We start from the raw sequence: 18,459 nt of genomic DNA, 5'->3' as shown, positions 1-18,459 counted from the left end.
TTTTTTTTCCTGTGAAACCGCTTCCAGCTCCTTCTGGGAGAATGATAACAAAAAGTATGATGACCCATTTATTCACTAGGCTGTGTATTAACTGCTGAAGTGTCTCACTGTGATGTTGTACACTGTACAAAAAAAAAAAAAAATCTGGCAGCTATGGTGTCAGAATAACTACTACAAAATGCTCGAATACTGTAAGGTTCAAAAACTAACAGAAAATATCTGCAAAAATGATGGTATTTTATTGTTATATGTTCATTGTGAAAGAACAAATTACTATTTGGAAAAATATAGACGTTTGATGCGGATGTAAGCTGATATTTTCAGCATGTAAAAGTGTCAAATCTGACCATATTTCAGTCCCTAATATACAAAGTTTTCATTCAAATGACAGCAAATATTTGTAAAATAGTGATATTTTAATCAATTACTTTATAGGACCATATTGTAAAAGAACGAGTTAATATTTGCAAAAAATGTAGACTTCAGATGAGAACGTAGAACACTCAGCAAGTAAATTTTATTTATTTTCTGGGATTTTTTTTAACACACAACGTGGAAAATCAGTTTAAAAAAATGGACTGTTTTTCAATTAACAGCCAATATTTGTCAAATTAATGTATTTTTTGCTGATTTGAATGCAGTAAAGCAGTGGAATTTTCCAGTCAGATGTGCAAAAGATCGAAAGACCATTTGTAAAAATATGAATGCTATTTCTAGTTGGAGGCTGTTTTTTTTAATCGCCTAAATTATTATTAAAAATTTATCAATAATTTTTCCATCTTTGATATACATAAGTTTTCATAAAATAAATTCAGGAAAATTTCTGTTATTCTAATGCCAAATATTGTCAAGAATATATTACTGTGTTATTTATATCTTTATATTTTTTTTGGCTTGTTTTCTCATGTTTTTTTTATTTACATGTAACATGTAATTTCAACCTATTTCCTGTAATTTTGCTCGTTATTATCCTTAATTTAAAAACACAGTAACACTTTAAAAAACAAACTGTAAATTGTTTAACAAAGTCACAGCTAAACGTTTTATTTCAAGGTGTGGCATAATTTGTGTGTGTATGAGTGAGTACGTATAGAATCTTGATCATAACGAGGCTTACGATAAGATAGATAAAACGTGGAAATGATTAAGGCTGAGCTGACGCAGAAATGGCATTTTTCAGCGCCGTTATACATTTCCGTTGCTGCTGCCTTCATCTGCCACCGCTCCTTTGACGCCAACATGCAGCAGTTAACACGAGGATGTACATCCGGTTTTACAAGAGACGGGAAAACGTAGAGCGGTGACACAAAGACACCGGGCAGCTACAGACCGAGCGTATGAGGCTGTGATGTGGCATTTGGCCCAGAGTCTGTTTGAAGCTCCCGTCCATTCTTCCCTCACGCTCGCTTGAGTTACAGTCATCCACACAGACTCTTCATGCATTGTTCTCTGTGACATTTGAGCCGTTTCCTTGGAGATATTTTTTTTTTTGGTTGTTGAGAGATGTGCTACCTGGGAGGTCCTCTATAGGTGTCTGAGAATGCTTTGCGTACATTACTGACTGTATACAGATATATATGTGTGTGCATGTGCGGTGGTATCTATTAATGGCTGCTGTGCCTTGTTTTAATGAGGCTGCCTCGATGGCCCAGAGGATGCTCGCTCAGTGACAGCAGCACTCTGCCGAAGAGACTATTTACATAATACTGTGTGCACACAGGCATGTCTGTGTGACTGAGGCTGAATAAAAGAGAGGCAGTAAGAAAGAGGGGGATGTTGTGTTTGAGCATCATTGTGTGCAGTCTCGTTCTCACACTTTAAAAGCCCTCCTTATTGTTATTCCACATTTTTGTACATGCCATCCCTCTCCCCATCTTTTTTCTTTTTCATTTACACTTCCTATTGGCTCGTCTCATGGCACTTGGCTCCCCTGAATTCTTATTCGGAGAAGCACCTTGACCATCACGCTCCCCCCTTTTTTCTCTTTTTCTCTCCAGGACACAGACACCACAAGGTTATTTACTTTCAAGCCAAGCAGCAAAACATACCAAAAAAAAAAAAGGACAAACAAAAAAGAAACTCTTTTGAAAGCAAACAATTTACGAGAATATTCTTTGGGCATGGTAATAAGCTTTTGTTCCAGCATACAATGAAATAACATCTGGAAGTGAAGCTCTGGTAAATGTAGTTCAGTTTAAAACGGATAAATAAATGCGGTTGGATGTCAGATATTTTTTTTTAGAAATACTCCTTGCGGCACTGTAGTTTTACCTTTTTGAAGAATTTACTTGTGGCAGAACTATGTAACACATTTGCACTTTCTAAGACTGAACTGGAAACATTTTCTCAGCTGTTAATACTGTAAAAAGACGCTCCAAATAATCTTGCAGCAGCAGAAATGCAGAATTTCCAATTTGCTTTCTTTTTAAACATTGTTGACATTAGTAAATCATGTATGATTTCATATTTGATTTTATATTTTTCTACCAACTTGTACACCGTCTAAACAGCTTCACTATATACATTCTGCACATAATTATGCCTTTATACTTTACATATCTGTATCCCCTGTGTGCTCTGCTCTTATATCTTATTTCTGTACATTCTGTATGTTTAATAAGCTGCTAGTTTCTTGAATTTGCCTCAGGATCAATAAAGCACATGCCTACCTAATGTCAAGTCGCTTATTCGTCTATTGTACAGAAGAAAACTCCTTTTTCTTAAAAGTAAAATGTAAATACTGATTACTATTTTTTGGGGGCTAAAATATTCTATGTTGTAAATAATAAACTGGAAAACCAAGCACAACAACATCGCTCTTTGACGAAGCGTTCTATAGGGTTTCTTGAGAAACATCTGGAACCATATTGAAGTTCTTCCACAGCTGTAATGGTTAAGAACCTCGAAAGATTCCTAAAGGCTCTTCTACTTTTAGGAATGTAGAGTAAAAAGTCAAAACAACTCCTCTTGTGAAAATCGATAAAGATCGGGCATCAGAATCCTGCGAGATGAAGTTTGCGATTTTCTGACAAATTTCTACAAATTGTTTGGGTTCTGCAGCTGTAGAAAAATCAGATTTAATCGACAGAAAAGCTGAATTTACACATACAGATGTTTTTACTGTTATATTTTTTAGAATTACTATAAATGTTCCTGTCTGGAAAAGAAACCTGCTGTCTAAAGATGTATTTAATTGGCTGATTTAAGGAAAAGATAACGCTGTAGTCCTCAACTTGGAGGTGGTTATTGTTTCCTGTAGCGAGGTGAATTTTTAAAACGCACAAAAAGTGGAAAGGGAGGAGAAATCCACCTGAAATAAGCAGCAAACAGCCGGCTGATACCTGCAGCCTCCATCCGGTGAGTCAGACTCAACACAAAGAAACTTCTGACCACCCGAACCTGAACCAGAGCGTTTTCCTTTTCTCTTCTGGGTGATCATTAAACTCTAAGTGTAAGTTATTCAGTTTTATTCTCATTTTTTTCCTTACTTTCCTGGGTCCCTCTCCCCTGACAGCCTTTCACAGTTTCCCCTCCCTTCCTTCCTTTTGTGCCAGCTCTGTACCTGTACATTTTAATTAGCTTGTCTGACGCAGAAAAATACCTACTCTAAAGGGATCTACACAGTGCAAACAACAACCGCTGCTGATTCTTCGGCTCCCTTCATTTATTACTGTAGCTGTCGTGCATGTGAGGTAAAAAGGGGGTCAGTGCTGTGTCTCTGGGAGGAGCTACAGTCTGTAAGCGGACATTTTCAGCTTTATTATCTGGTTAAAAAAAAAAAAACTTCCCTCAGCATCACTCTTCACCTTGATAACTGGAATCAGTCCAATTTCACTCTCGCTGCTGCAAGGCACTTGGCAACTCCGAGAGCCTTGCTCAAGGGCACCTCAGCGGTAGTTAAGGAAGAGGGAGAGCGCTGATCATTCGCTTCCTCCGCTGAGACGAGAGAGCAGAAGAGAAGGACTCTATTCGTCCTTTAATCCTCGCACTTGTTTGGCCTTGAGCTCCTCCTAAGCTGGTTCTTGCTGGAGGGCCTCCAGACAAACGCTTGGCATACAGATGAAGGCCCGGCACAAACACACACACACACACACACACACACACGCATTTCTGTGATGACTTGAAGAGGTGTTATTAAGAGTGAAGTGTGAAAAGAGGACTCGAGATGTCCGTGACCGTTTGTAATGGTGCGTGACCGATTGCAGAGAGCGCGTGCGCGCGATTCAACATGCGTTTTCTTCTGTTTGCTCGAGTGCGAACCGGCCTCTCTTGTCCTTGAGGTTGTGCAATAGCATCGTGAGGAGGTGAGAGAGATGCGAGGAGGTGGTGGTTGACCTCATCGTCATCCCACAAAATGTGTATGTGATCCGCTCACGGCTGTACGTTGGAAGAAAACGGCGAGTCTGGAGTGAAACTGAGTTGACATCAAGAACGAGTTCAGGTAGCGGAGCAGAACAGATGGTTTCTGCCACAAACACAGCGAGGTGAAGACGAGACTGATAATTTTTTTTAAAGATAATTTTTCTAATCTCTCGCTGTGCAACGACTGCTGAATGTGTCTTAGTATCAGTGCACCAAGCGACGCTCCATATGTTTCATGTGATCTGAAGCGAATCGCTGTCAGTGTTGGATTTCCAGCATTAGTTTAACCCACTGAACCCCAAACAGCTTCTGTGCACCTTGAATTCATTTCTAACTGCAATGTAAGTACCTGCACCTCGATGGAAACAGCACAGTCATGGCTTTAAAAAAAGAACTCAGACATCTATAATGCAGTATGGCACAGTTAAGATGCTAAAAATCCTTAAAAAAACAAAAGTTAAACTATGTATTCTACCAAAAAAATAAATGTTTTTCAAGCGCCCACAGCTGTTAGAAATACTGGAAAAAATGTGACTCTACATGCTTTATGTAATTATTTACATGTTTTAATAGTTTACAGACTTGTCTCCTTCATGTTTGCTGTAAGAATGCACACCCTGCAGTTCTACCGAGAAGTCCCTGAGTTTTTGTCACATGACTGTTGGTCAACGGTGGGATAGTGAAGGCTCTACAGTTAAAACAAGGAGCTTCAAGTTTTCTGCTTTTTATAGAATTTGTTTGTTGCCCCGCCAAGGAACGCTGCAGAGTTATGTGACGATTGGTGTACGTCTGTCTGTCTGTTAGAAACATTACTCAAAAACAAACAAATGAAATTTTCACCGAAGGTCAGAAACGTTACGAGGACCAAATGATTAGATTTTGGCAGTGATGCAGCTTATAGTCTGTTCAGGATTTCTTTGTCGTTGCAGCATAGCGGCACGGTGTCATTGTAACCATGGCAACATGTGAACACTGTCAGCTGCCTGCTGATGATCACATGATTGTGATCTAACTGCACACCCACTGCTGTGGACTTATCCGTCGGAAATCATACGAGGAGCAAGTGATTAAATAGTGGGATTGTTTCCAAATCCCATCAGTCCCGTCACCCTCTACATGTTTAGGTCACGGGATTTGGTATCTGTACACGACGTACACATGCATAACACCACTGTGCTCAGTGCAAGGTCGTTGTGTTTGTGGGTACGTCTATATTAAGTTGCCGAGATTTCTGCTGTGAACTTTTTCAAGATTTAAGCCGTCAGAAATGACACAAAAACCAAGCAACATCTCCGAGTGCTTTTCTTGTTGTAAATGTTGTATTTCTCCCCATCAACCCCACCCCCTTTTTTTAATGACATGTCATGATTTTAAACTTAGATTTGGTTAGTTTTCCAGTTATTGTTGGAAATCCAAAGATTCTCTGTGTTTTTACAGATTCTTGCTCCAATAAATGATGTAATTTTAGCATCATTTTTTATTTATTTTTTTATTAATATACCATGCCTCTGGGGACTCAGAGGGTTAGAGGAGAAGGCTGACATTATTCTGGCTTCTATTTTCAACACATTCCACTATAAGACCAAAGTTAGTTCGAATCTCAGTGCTTTCTAACCTCCCTGTCCTGTCTGTGATATTCAGCCCCAAGCTCACTTCGTCCACTAAATGGCTGGTGTAGTTTTTTGAAAGTACATAAGCAGTAAACGGCGTGTTTGTTGGCTTATTTACAGCGATGGATTAACCCTGTTAACCTCTAAACCCACCTCCGGGTTAGAAAGGAATGCTTTTATTGAAAAAAAACTGCCTTAATTTCATAATTTATCAGAACGAAAAACTGGAAAAAAAGAGAATAATTCCGAGACTTTCATGGTAGCGACGACAAAATACTCGTGCGCAGCTTGTCATTTCAGCAGACAACTGAACCCATATTAAACTAACTTTATTCTACCTGCTTTATTTATTTTCATTTTTTAATGTCAAAAATCAGCATTAACCAGTTCTACAGTAAAATTCTGTGCTCCTTGGCTCAACCGGAAAGACAGAGGTGCGACAAACTGTTATGTGACAAACATTTAGATCACAGACGTGCATAGGAACAAAGAAAAAATGTAAATAATAAAATAGCATTATGTGAAGTCAGTTTTTCCCTGTATTGGGAACACCTGTGAGCACTTTTTATACATGTTAATCTATTTCCCTCTCTATTTTTGCCCAAAAAAATAAAAAAAATAAAACTTTCCTGTCTGCGTTTGGATGCTTTGCAGGGTTATAACTGCACAATAGACATTTTTGAGTTCTTTCTGCTTCTAGCCACGGTTGTGCTGTTTCCATAGAGCTGCAGGACTTTATAATACCGTGAAAAATGAGCCCACAGTGAAGAAAAATGTGACAGGAGCCGAGAAACTCTGTCAGAGCGTTAAAGCACACTGGAGAGCTTCTATTGCAGCCGTATGTTGACTGGTTTACAGCGATGGATTAACCCTATTAACCAAAAACATGCCTCCAGGTTTAAAAGGAATGTTTGTATTTAAAAAAATCATCATAATTACAAAATTTATCAGAGCTAAAAAAAAACAAAAAACTGAAAGCACAGGATTTTCATGAGATTGACAGTAAATACTCGTGTGTAGCTTGACATTTAAGCAGACAACTTAACTAAAGCTAGGTTAAAAATCATTGCATTTCATAAAAATCACTTTGTTCTACCCGTTTCATTGAATTACATTTTTTTTTTTTGCATTAACCACATTCTTCTGGCTCAACCTGAAAGACATTAGAAGTAACGGATCAAAAACTTCTCAGCTGAACTGCAGGCTGTGTACACGGAGCAGATGGAACACAAATATGGGAACAAATTAAACATACAAATAATAAAATGGTATTTTGCAGACTCGGTTTTTCCCTGAATTGGAAGTGTGTGCACTTATACACGTGAATCCATTTTCTTCCCCCAATTTTTACAAAGAAAATTCAAAGAAATGAATTTTAGCGCCATAAATTTGATGATTTACGGCACTATAACTGTGTCATACTGCACAAGAGACATTTCTACATCTAGCCATGGTTGTGCTGTTTCCACAGAGGTGTAGGATTTTACATTGCAGTGAAAAATGAGCCCACAGTGAAGAAAAATGTGAGAGCAGCTGAGGGTCAAAACACACTGGAGAGCTTCTATTGCGGCGGTGTGGAGTATCCGCTCTAAATGAACTACAGCGTGCATCATTTAAGTTCATTTCTCAGCTTTAAACCTGCACAAATTCCACGTATGCGAGCAGAAAGTACCCGCAGATTTAATTAACGAAGCGGTTTTAAAACGAGCTCCGCGGTACACTTTTTATTTGCTGCCCCTCTGTCACGCCGTATTGCTAATAAACCTTGAGAAGAGGGCTTATTTTTCTCCCGTTAAACATCGCAACAAAAACAAACTTGCAATCTATGAAGCAAGCTGCCAGTCTAGGAAGCCCAACCTAATGACTGTCCTTTCAACCGGCCCCTGAAGCCGAGGCCTACTTATCAGCCAGCAGCCAGCCATACAGGCAACATTAGAGCACAATGTACTTACTAAGGTACACCAATCTGTCTTTCTCCCCCTTCTCCTTCTCACTCCCTTTCTCCGCTCTCCCTCTCCTCCACAGTAATCAACAGAGGCTTATGTAACTCTCTCTACCTGTGCTTATCTCCCTCTAACACACACCGACAGGCACATTGGCTGCCTTACTAATAACACGCCGCCTCGGTCTGGGGAGGAGGAGGGGGGAAAGAGAGGGAGAGGATGGAGGTGGTGGGGGAGGGAGGGAGAAAGACGGGTGAGGCCGGAGCGAGAGAGGAGGGAAAAAAAGATGAGGAGAGAAGGGAAGGGAAAAGGACAAAAGGAGAGAAGGTGATAGAGGAGAATGTTAGGAGGTGACAGTAAAAGGATGATGATGAAAGGAAACAGTGCTATTCTTTGCTCGCTTCCTTCCCAAACAAAGCCGCTCTTTCTCTAAAAAACCCACTATCATTTCCCCAAACACTGACTGACTGACAGAGAGAAATGACTGCTCCTCTGAGAGACCAGGAGAGAGAGAGGGGAAAGAAGAAAAACGAAGGAAAGGTGAGAAACCTGGCTGCTGGGTAATGAAACACGCATTCGCTTTCTTTTCTCCCTCACACACACACAGCTTCATCCGTCCAACTGCATTGTGTTCCTCACTCTCGTGCACCGGTGCTCGCATACATCACCAAAATCTGGCCATTTTTAGCTTCATCTCGAGGAGCTATATTGTGCCAAATGATTCTCCAAAAGATTTCTAACGTGGCAGCGGCAGAAAGAAAACCGCCGTTCCTACTGGCCTCTAATTAGAAGCAGGAGAAAAAAAAAAGGCAGTGTCCTTGTTTTAAGTAACATTAGTGTGCCTGGCTACAGATGGCATTTGAAAAAGCAGCGAGAGGAGGGACGAGGAGACTTTGAAGAGTGGAGGTGCCCTGTGCTTTAGCCTCTGTCAGTGCACAGCTCCAACCATCTGTCTGCTGCGTGCACGTATTGATGTGGATATTTGCCTGTGTGTGGGTTTTTTTTTTTTTTGTTTGTTTTGTTTCAACATTTTCGTGCGTGCACGCGTGTCGCCGGCTATCGCGGAGATAGGACGCGCTCAGAAGATGAAATAAAAACAAGAAAGTAAAGGCAGAGAGGTGTGAGATGAGAGCATGAGTCAAGGCTGCAGCAGTCATCCCGTCTAGAGGATGCAGCGCTCCACCGGCGTTACCTTGACCGCTGTGTTCTGTGCTGCCGGACAGGCGGAGAACAGGGATTCAGCGGCGTGTCAGTCTGGAGGGGAACATTCATTATTCAAGTCGGGAGAGGAGAGAACATACTAACTGTACTGAGGAGCGAGGGGTAGGGGGGGGGAGGAATTCCTCTGAGAAAAAAACTGTATACTTGAAATTCACAAGCGCCAGATGCAAACGTGAACGGTTTGAATACGAGGGAAAGCTAAAAAAAAAATAAAATTGTGGAGTCGTGCAGGTTTGTGGGGAAACTCGAACAATAAAGTAGCATTTCCTCAACCTCGACATGCACACTGTAAAAAAGAATTCTGTAGAAAAAAGTAAAAAAAATACTAGAGTACTGCAACGTTCAAAAGCTATGAAGATAATGACAAAATCCTTTTTAAAAAATTTTATTTTGCTAATTTAAATGCAGTAAAGCAGTGAAATTTTATGGTCACATATTTTAAAAGGATGAATTGTTTGGGGAAAAAATATCTATTTTTTAATGAATAACTATTCATTCAAAAATAGTTATAAAATTAATACTTTTATTTTGTACACTTACTGGATAATATTTGTACGGAAATTCTGGAAAATGTATTAAACTGTATATTTTCAAATTTTACTTTAAAAAAAATCAACCGATACACACATTGTTTTTCTTTCAAATAGTGTTGCAGTACTTGTAGCTTATTTAAACACAGAAAAACACTCCAATTTTATCGTCATAAACTGTAAAAGAATAAATTAAGAAAAACAGAATTTTTTTATGTGGACATCATTTAAGTATAAAATATTAAATTAATACTTTTATTTTGTAAACTTATTAGATATTATCTGTAGTTTCTCAACCTGAGGAAATTCTGAAAAATGTATTAAAAGTATAGATTTTTAAATTTTAATAAAAAAATTAGTAAGTCAGTATACTTGTTTTTTCTTTCAAATAGTTTCACAATATTTGTAGCAAATTTAAACACAGAAGAAACACTAAAATGTTATAGTCACACACTGTAAAAGAATGAATTATTTGGAAAAATATTTATTTATGTGTGCATCATTTAACCTGTTTTGCAGTCAACTTGTAAATTATTACTCATTAAATATCATCCATAGTTTCACAAGACGGAAATGAATTAAAACTCTTTGGTTACATTAAAACTCTGGTTAAACGGGTTGTGTTCTGTGCGGCGGTTATTCACACCAAACATGATGTGACTCTGAAACCTTCACAAACATTTGTGATGCTGCATATTTATGCGGCTGAACTTCTCAAGCAGCGAGAGTTGTTTCTTGTTTTGCTGAGAGATTTTTTTTTCTTTTCCAGAAAGCTCCGATACACAACTTGGCAGTAAATTACGCTAAAGTGTCTGAAAAGCTTTCAAGCGTGGACGCTGCATGTCAGGCGGATTTCAAAGAAACGGAACCTTAATTTAATGCTACTTTGATCAGGAACAACTCTGCCTATCATGCAACTCTTAGCTCAATATCAGGTAATTTTTTTCTTCATTCTGTGTGCAAAACACACTTAATAGCAGCAGCAGCGGCGGCGGCGTTCACCAACATGGGCTGTATGATGGGATGCAGGCTTGTTACCATGGGAATCTGCCACCTTCAGTCTCGCCTTTTCACAGTCAATCCCTGCACACACTGAGCGGTGATTTAGCCTCACATTAGTGCTGTCGTTTGCCTGCCGATCGATTGTATTTGCAGTCATTGATCAGGTAAGCATTGACCTCTGTGTGCATGCAGGTCTGGGGATGAAGGACCAGGAATAGCCGGCTATTGATCCGGAGCCGTCTCTGATATTATATCTGTTTCGAATCGAGGCTGTCAAACCGCAAAATCACGGCTTCCCTGAAGGTTAGAAGGAAAAGGCCGGAGAGGAAATCTGGTGCTATTTGCACTGATGAAGAGACAGAATATGCTGATCCATTCAGAGGGAATCAATAGACAGAGGAAGAAATGGAGAGATACCCTTGTCAAGTCGATGTTGTGTTCGCTGCCTGAGTCTCTGGGGCAATTTGGCAGTTTTAGTGGATTTCTGTTTCAGCCGCCTCTGACTGTGAATGATGCTAACAGTGATGTTTTCAAAGTTCCTTTCTCGTCTTCTCGAACAGAAGAGTGACTGCAGGGTGCATCCTGTTGATGAGGAGGTCATCTAGAGAACAGACATCGTGTTCCCAATTTAGCAGAGCGAGAGCCGGGGATCATCGGCCCATCTGCCGGTGGTCGCTGGAGAACATCCGTTACTTCAGCAACTTTCTGCAGCGACTTTCTGTCTGGACATCGTGCAGGCCGGTCTCAGATCGGAGCTTAGCTTGGCAGGAGAGTGAATCACTGACGGGATTGGATTTTAGACGCCGATGAGGCTGATTCAATAAATATGTGGACGCTAATGACGCACTGATGACCTCAGCAGGACTTGAAGGCACCACATGATAACGATGTCAGTAGCTTAAAGTACATGCACTGTTAAAATTTAAACAAGTTACATATTTTAAGTGTAATATTAACTGGTACTTTACACTTGTTTCCAATTTTGTTTCAAGAAAAAAACTAGTTTAAAAAAAGTTTTAATTTACATGATAACTCAAGAAAACAAAAACAGGAGAAACTGTAAAAAAAAGCAATCAAAAATCTGTATGTTTACAAATGGTCATCATTCTTAATTGTATTTTTTTCTTTTACTGCACTTAAATCAGAAAACAATATACTTACTTTATAGATATTTGACAAAAGGTTTGAAAAATGGTAGAGGTGACAGGTTTTTCCAGTTTTGTTGAAGTACAGTAAAGTATTAACTTACATGTTTACTGTAACAAAAAAGAAGCATTTTATTTATTTATTTACATTTTTTTCTGTTTAATGTTTGACCATAAAATAAAAGTGCATTTAAATCAGAAATAAATACTAATAATTACTTTATTAATAATATTTTCTGTCATTTTTAAAGAAAAATTGTCAATTAAATTTTGGAAAATGGTTTAAAAAAGTTTTCCGTTAAGTTAAATTACAAATAATATCGAGTAAAATCACAGAAAACTTCATGTACATGTTGATTTAAAAAAGCAAAAACAAGCAAAACTGTAAAGAACATGATCAAAAAATCTGTATTTTTCCAAATAATTATTCATTCTTAATTGCACTTTTTGTTTGCTGCAATTAAATCAGCAACTCGCATCATAAATTTAAAAATATTTGCCATAAAGTTAGAAAAATGATTGTCTTTTATAGATTATTCCTGTTTTGTTAAAGTTCAGATAATATCTAGTAAAATCACAGATAAAAACGTATTAATGTACATGTTAACTGTTAAAAAAGATTCTAAATAATACTGCAAAATCACTGTTTTACTGCTAAATCTGCTAAAATATTTTAAACGTTTCAAATTATTTTCAGTTTTCTACAGCTTCGGAGCACTGTGGTGTTCCAATGTTGTTTTTTTTAACATATTTTAACATATCAGTCTTTCCAGTTTTTCACAGATTTAGTTTTTACAGTGTATAATCCTTAAAGCCAGGAAGACTTGGGTTTTAATGTTCCTCGTTGTCACGGTGACATTAAAACATCCCGTCTGGACGCCGATAATCGAACCTCAAACCAGCCCGGAGCACGAGTCTGTCGGCGTCTCTGCCTTTCCCGTTCTCCGTCTCTCCTTCTTGTTCTGTACTTACATTTTTGGCAGTCGCAGGAGAGTTTTAATTTGCAGCCCATTTCTCTCTTAATGGCAGTGAGTGTGTGGGAGTGTGTGTGTGCGTACAGTAACGGAGGATGAGTCAATGATGGCAGCATACTACTCTCAGGGCCCTTCTAAAGTCCTCCATGTTTTTAATCAGCAGCAGCTCTAACGTCTAATTAATCATTAACATTTCTCCTGCTGATCCTTCACCCTCTGGGGGCATCGAGCAGAACATCTCTCTCACTTCATCTGTGTCCAGCTGCATGTGTGGTTTCAGGTTTTCAGGTGCTTTAGGTAGTAGTTAGGACGGTAATTAGTGCAGGTGAAAGCAGAAAACACCTCCTGCTCTGTGGACGGACTGACCAATAGAACTTTCTACACCGGTGCAATTAAAACAAGAAACATCAACAATAAATGTCAATACTTTACTGTATTCAAGATTTTTCCTGCTGAGGTACATTACAGATAATAATAAGAAGGAAAATCACAGGAAAAGGGTGTTAATTTGTGTTAGTTGTAAAAAAAAAAAGGCCAAAAAAACTAACTCAGTAAAAAGCATAAAATTACAAAAACGGTATTAAAAAAGAAAAAAAAAACAGTATTTTTACAAATGGTAACATAATCACAGTATTTTTATTTATTCAGGAATAAATGTCACTATTTTGCTGTATTTGCTGTAAAATTTTCCCTGTTTGGTTGCATTAGAGATAATAATAATTAGTAAAATCACAGAAAAAAGTAATTAAATAGGCAAAAACCTGTACTTTTACAAATCATAACTGCCTCTTTAACAGCAATTAAATAAATGACACTATTTTAATTTATTCGGTTTAGTTATTTTACAGATAATAAAAAATAGCAAGGCATAAAATCATGAAAAAAAGGACAAAGAAAAATGAATATTTTTACAAGTGACTGCTTCTTTTACAGTGCTTAAATAAACTACACTATTTCTGTTGATGTAGCAATAAATATCATTACTGTATTTAACTAAAAGTATTATTTCACAGATATTTTCTGTTTTTTTGAAAGTATAAGTGTATCTTAAGGATATTTCACATTTGTTACATTACAGAAAATATATCTAGTTAAATTTCAGAAAAGACTATTAATATAGAAACAAAAAAATTAAAAAATGGGTGTCTCTAAATAAAATTTGCATCAAAAATCTGCATTTTAACAGACCATAAAGTCAGTTTATACTGTATTTAAATCAGCAAAAAAATGTATAAGTAACTAAAATTGATAAGTGTTAAATACTTTTTGGCTGATTTTTTGCACATTTTGAAAAATTGTCATAATTTAGATGCAACCAACAGTCACGTCACAAAAAATCATGGACTTTCTTTTTTTCAGCTGAATTGTAGGCAGCTGACAGGAGACCATTATACCAACAAATTAAAGATATAAACAGCAAAAAATCTATACTGTGTGAAGTAATTTTCAAAAATAAAGTGACAATAACAGATGGAAGCACTTGAACCTGGTTATACATGTTGAAGTTTGTTTCCATTTTTGTAAAATAAATGAAGAATTAAACTTTTGGATTTGCTTTTTAAATGATTTATGGGATTTAAATTGGTTGCCATACCGCACACAGGTCCCTTTTAAATTCTCTGTACTACCAGCTATGGTTGTGCTGTTTCTGTAGAGGTGCAGGACTTTATATTGCAGTGAAGAAAACAAAAAAAGAAGCCCAAAATGAGTAAAACTGCCACCAGACTGCTTTGGGTTCGGAGGGTTACACCGTTCCATTAGCGCCGTATTCTTTTGGCGCCACGATATGAAACGCAACGGAAGACTTTCTTTTACATGAAACGGTTAAAAAGCAGTTGTGTTAACTGTTAATTTAAATTGGTTTCACTCAATGTCACGGATCAAATAAAAAGAGACGTGATGTGTAGGAGAAAGGAGTGGGATATTTCTCAAACTGCTGCACTGTTTTGACATTCGCCTTGGAAAAAAAAAGAACAAAAACACACACTTGAAATAAAAAAAACTGCTCATTTCTAAGCAGCTAATTGAATAATTGTGACACTGCAGACAGGTTTCTCTTTGAAAATCCACCAAAGTGGAGTTTTGTATGTGTAAATTAATTACTGTTGGCCTCTCTTAATTACATCAGTTAGTCACCCTTGATTAAATGATTCCCCTTTGATTTACCTCTCGTTCTGTCAGACAAAAAAACATGCTAAAAACTGGACAAAGGCACTGTTTCAGGTGGACAGCAATGAGGTTTTAGTGCCTCTTAAGAAAGACTCGTATGAATATTAAAGCATGAAGTGGCAGCTTTAATTCGGAGCGATCATGTGAAAGCCCATTTATTTCCTCAGCTGAGCATCTTCCTTTTGATCTGTGGCGCTTCAGTGGTGTAAATGAAGCGTTGGACATGCTAAGCGCTCCTCTTTAAAACCGACCCGGTGCCGGTCGAGAATGAACACGATGAGTGGCCGAGCCTCTCATGAATGCGTGGAGATTTGTTGTGTGTACGGCGTGTGGCCTTAATGTGAGCGAGAAATCAGACGTGGAGTTTTCCAGCAGAGTCCACCGGGGCTCGGTTACACGGAGGCAGGACAGGTTTATCAGTCAGATAAATGTGTCAGGAGGAGGCACAGTATAACAAAAAATGAACATTTTTATCTGATATATATTAAATAATTCACTGTTGGTTCAGACACTTTCCCTGTTTCGGTGTAGTACAGATACTAATGAGAAAAATCATAGAAAATTGGACTAGTTTACACGTTTACTGTAAATAATGTCCACATGAAAATCAGTGGTTTTTTTTAAAGGCAGTTTGTTCTATAATTATAAGATTTTTACAGCATTTAAATCAACATGTATATACATATGTTGCATCATTTGAAAGAAATCACGCATTTTAAGGATTGAAAAATGAGTTTTTTTTTTCCAACGGTAGTTTTTGCAAATTTTCCGTTTTGTTAAATTACAAATATGCAGTAAAATCACAGAAAATAAGATATAATTTACATGTTAGCTGTGGATATAATAATGTCAACAATAAAAATCTGCATTTCTAAAATGTTTGACTTTAAAATATTCTATTTTTTTACTGCTTTAAAATGAGCTTCTCTCTTTGAAAGAAAAAATATCTTTTAGAGATTCAAAAATGGTGCATTGCTTTTTAAATGTAAATTACAAATAATTTTAACTTTCCCAGTTTCTTGTTGAATTCTAGACATCTGATAAATTTACAGGAAAAAAACAGTAATTGTTTGCACATAATGTCCGTATTGTAATCTCTTCTTTTTACCAGTTAGATCATAAAAATAATTTGTAAAAATGAAAACAAAGTGAACAAAATTACAAATTACATCTTCATCAAAATCTGTATTTTTATATAAATAGTATTTTGTTCTTTTGTATTGTTTGAAATTACACTATTTGCACTGCATTTAAATTAGCAACAACTATTATTTTACAGATATTTGACGTTATTTAAAATAAATTATGTACATCAAGGATTGAATAATGGTTAGATATTTTTAACTGCTATTTTGCAGATTTTATTTCCTGTTTTTTTTTAAAAATATTATTTTAATCACACACAAAATTACAGAAAAATAGTAATAATGAAATGCTGACTGTTGAAATAAAGGACAAAACTGTACATAGTCTGTATGAAATATGTGAAAATTACAGTTTTACTCCTTCACTCAAATATTATGATTCTATATTATTATTTATTTTTAATTTATCTAATTTTTTTCACCATTTTAACAGTTTTTAAATGATATTTCTCCACAGTTTACTTACACATTTTTTTCTTGCACTCTTGCTGCCAGATTTTTTTTACAGATATTATTTCCAGTGCATTTTTTCAAACTTTTTTCCCCCATTTCCTCCCATCTCGGCTCTTCCTCCCTCTTCTCATTTCCTCTCCTTCCCACGTCTCTGCTCGTCTGCGCCTCTCTTACTTTCTTTTCTTTCCCTCCATCCTTTGTTTTCTCTCCCTCTTCTTCCCTCCACTCGCTGTGTACAGACAGGCGTGCACTTCACTGCCAGCAGTGATTTATTCTGCTTAGGCAAATGAGTGTGGCTTACAGCATGCTGCTGCTCTGCTTCATCAGTACACACTGCACATAACGCCGGAGCAGGTTGGAGCCTGTAGGCACACCAACAAGCCCTGAAATGGATCTAAGAGACACGCTGGAGGGCTTCTTCTGCACTACAACGGGCTGATGGGATTCACTCCTCTGTTTTGGATATAGTGGGATGTGTAATTGAGCATGCATTTTATGCAGCTCGCGTAATCATCGTTCCTCAGCTGAGGTCCCGGTCACGGAAATCGCCTGTTGAGGTCACTCAGTCGCTCGCTATGTTTAGAGGATGCTAGAGCTGGGAGATAAGGATCGAAATGATACATTTTTCCGCTATTTGTGCGTCATAATGCAGCAGAAACATGAAAAATCACACATAAAATGATGCACTTGAACAGTGTCACCGATTTTCAGCGCCTCAGACAAACATCTTCGCTCAAAATTACTGTAATTTCAACAACTTATGCAACTCAAATTTGGGTCATAGCATGAATAATCAGTCTCTCACCTGACTTCCTCATCACTGATGATTTTTATGTACAGTAACTGGAGTATATGTGATGTTGAAAAAGGGACAAAATATGTCATAAACAAGTGAAGAGTCAAAAATCTACATTTCACCTTTAAATCAGACTTTGGTTAGCCTAGCCATGCTACACCCATGTTCTGAAGGCACAAGGGTCTAGGGCCGCTCGACAGGGAGGGAGGCGGGCTAAAAGGTTGTCTTTCAAATCACTCTGCAGCAATTGGGTAGGTATACAACCAATCAGCACAACGAATAGGCTGACGGAGTTCCTAGAGCGCTGGCGGCTTGTGGCTAAGTCCCATTAGCTTCCCAACCAGCGGAGCCAACTGGTATATTAAGGATTTGCCATATCCCGTCGGCATAAGTCCAAATACGTCTTTCTTCTCAATGAAACACTTCAGTGCCGTCCTTTGTTTATCTTTCAAATTGAATTTTAGCTTAAAATCTTTCAGGGCTGTGGCCAAAGCCGAGTCGAAAGATAACTGTTTATTGTGCGCTGGTTGTTTCTGTCAGAATCGTCACGCCTCTGTCGTCACTTAGTTACGCCCGCCTTCTGACTCTACACTTCATGGTGATTGGTCCGGCCAGTTTTAGGAGAATCCAGCCTCGAGCCTTATGGAGCGTAACTAGACCCACCCTGGCAGAGAATTAAATTCGTTGCCGTGGGTTGTCTAGCACGGCTAGGCTAGCAGTTTGGTACCTTTAGTGGCTGTAATTAAGGAAGGCTTGGACTTGATCTGAAGCGCTTTTGGAGTTTTTCCTGAGCGCTGCTGTCTTTGTTTCTTCATTAAAAGTATTTTAACTCTTTTGAATCAATAAGAAGCTGTATCATAAAATATGTTTGTTTGGGGGAAAACGAAAAAAAAAAGAATCTGCACCAGAGTGGAGGGAGTTTAATGAGGCCATGCAAAGTTTTACCTTCATAACATGAATGCTATTGAACTACATCGGGTTATGTTGGAATTTTGTGCTTTTTGTTTCATGTTGTATTATAAAAATCATTTTGACACAGATTCAATCATGTCTGCTTGATGATCCTGGTATCAAATGTGTGAAAAAATGAAGCTTTCGTTGTCTATAAC

General features: G+C 37.7%; 1 protein-coding gene across 9 annotated transcripts in view; it reads right to left on the bottom strand.

The window, feature by feature from the left end:
* The window catches only part of elavl4 (ELAV like neuron-specific RNA binding protein 4), a 99,667-nt gene that overhangs the window by 16,382 nt on the left and 64,826 nt on the right, over positions 1 to 18,459 (bottom strand). The gene's annotated exons all lie outside the window — the stretch shown is intronic.

Source organism: Acanthochromis polyacanthus, chromosome 4, assembly GCF_021347895.1.
Source record: "Acanthochromis polyacanthus isolate Apoly-LR-REF ecotype Palm Island chromosome 4, KAUST_Apoly_ChrSc, whole genome shotgun sequence".
NCBI lineage: Eukaryota > Metazoa > Chordata > Actinopteri > Pomacentridae > Acanthochromis > Acanthochromis polyacanthus.
This window is presented reverse-complemented; position numbering and strand designations above follow the sequence as displayed.